At 33.2% G+C, this 1781-nt stretch overlaps 1 non-coding gene across 1 annotated transcript; it reads right to left on the bottom strand.

Moving 5' to 3' along the window:
• Positions 1 to 913: 913 nt before the first annotated feature.
• Positions 914 to 1020, bottom strand: LOC118617918. The gene has a single exon (XR_004956879.1). It is a non-coding gene; the product is annotated as a U6 spliceosomal RNA (small nuclear RNA).
• Between the last annotated feature and the right edge of the window lie 761 nt (positions 1021 to 1781).

Here is a 1781-nt window from a genome sequence, read left to right as displayed (position 1 = left end):
GCCCATATACACTTGAGAAGAATGTATATTCTGCTGCTTTGGGGTGAAATGTGCTGTAAATATCAACTAAATCCAGCTGATTTAGTGCATCATTTAGGTTCTCAGTTTCCTTGCTAATTTTTTTGTCTAGAAGATCTATCCAGTGATATCAGTGGGGTCTTAAAGTCCTCTACTATGATTGTATTGCTGTCAGTCTCTCCCTTAAAGTCCTTCAGAAGTTTCTTAATATATTTTGGTGCTCCTATATTTGGTGCATATATGTTTAACACTGTTGTATCTTCTTGTTGGATCTATCCCTTTAATATTATGTAATGACTTTCTTTGTCTCTCATGATGGCCTTCATTTTGAAGTCCATCTTATCAGCTATAACTATAGCTACAACAGCTTTTTTTAAATTTCCCTTTGCATGACAAATTTTTTTTCCATCCCTTCTCTTTCATCCTGTGTGAGTCTTTTGTTCTGAGGTGGGTCTCTTTGTAGATAGCATGTATATGGGTCAAGTTTTCTTATCTAATCAGCTATCCTATGTCTTTTGTTTGGAGCATTTAAGCCATTTACATTTAAGGTTATTATTAATTGGTATTTATTTGTTGCCATTTTTATTCTTTATGCCTATGTTTCTCTCTGTGTGTGTTTCTTCTTCTCCTTACAACAATCCCTTTAGCATTTCTTACAGTGCAGATTTGGTGTTATTAAATTTCTCTAAACTTTTTATGTCTGTAAATCTCTTTATTTCAGCTTCAATTTTGAATGATAACTTTGCTGGATTCAGACCCTTGCTTTTCATTATTTTGTGCACTTCATACCATTCTCTTCTGGCCTGCATTATTTTTAGGGAGAAATCAGCTGACGGTCTAATGAGGGCTCCCTTGTAGGTAACTTTCTGACTCTTGCTGCTTTTAACATTTTTTCAAAGATATGGAATGCTTCACAGATATGTATGTCATCTTTGCACAAGGCCCATGCTAATCTTCTCTGTATCATTGCAGTTTTACTATATGTGCTGCCAGTATGAGCACAAATTAGGTATATTTTAAATAAAATATTCCCCCCAAATGAAACTCCTTTGAATCGATAGCAGATTATTTTTAATTATTAAGTTATTTTATTATTGTGGAATTATATCTATAATTCATACAATTTACTTTATTCTGACACATCTCTATTCTGATATATTTGGCAAATCAAACTTAAGATATTGTGATGGAGATCCTTGACTTCATCATATTTCCGCTACGTGGAGATCAAAGGAGATCATTTATAATGCGGCATGGCACACTGGCCTGTGAAGATGCTTTAGGTGTAGAAGGAGCTCAGCTCTAATGCTTTTTGTGCCCCTTCCCTGAAGTACATGATTATGGACAATTTAATTAAGATTTTACTTTTGGTTTCCCATTTATAAAATAGAGAGAATACATGAATTGCACCATTTTTGTCATTATAATATGTAATGCTTAGCACAATATCCAGCACATAGCGGGGGTATCATAATAATGGGAATATCAGCCAATAAAAATTAATTTGTTTAGTTATCCATATGTTCATTTAGCAATAATTTATTAAATGGCTTCTCCGTGCTCACTGTCTCATGGAACAAAGAAATAGAAAAGATGAAAAAATAAATCCCAGCCCCTAAAAGAGAAAAGAAGATAAATACTATTTATTAAAAAGAAAAAGAAGGAGGAAGAGGAGAAAGGGAGAAGGAAGGAATATAAATGCAATTCAATCTGACACTATTATTTTCCTTGTGAATGTTGTTTAATACTGTGTTATTTATTTA

Source organism: Molossus molossus, unplaced genomic scaffold, assembly GCF_014108415.1.
Source record: "Molossus molossus isolate mMolMol1 unplaced genomic scaffold, mMolMol1.p scaffold_m16_p_5, whole genome shotgun sequence".
Taxonomy (NCBI): Eukaryota; Metazoa; Chordata; class Mammalia; order Chiroptera; family Molossidae; genus Molossus; species Molossus molossus.
This window is presented reverse-complemented; position numbering and strand designations above follow the sequence as displayed.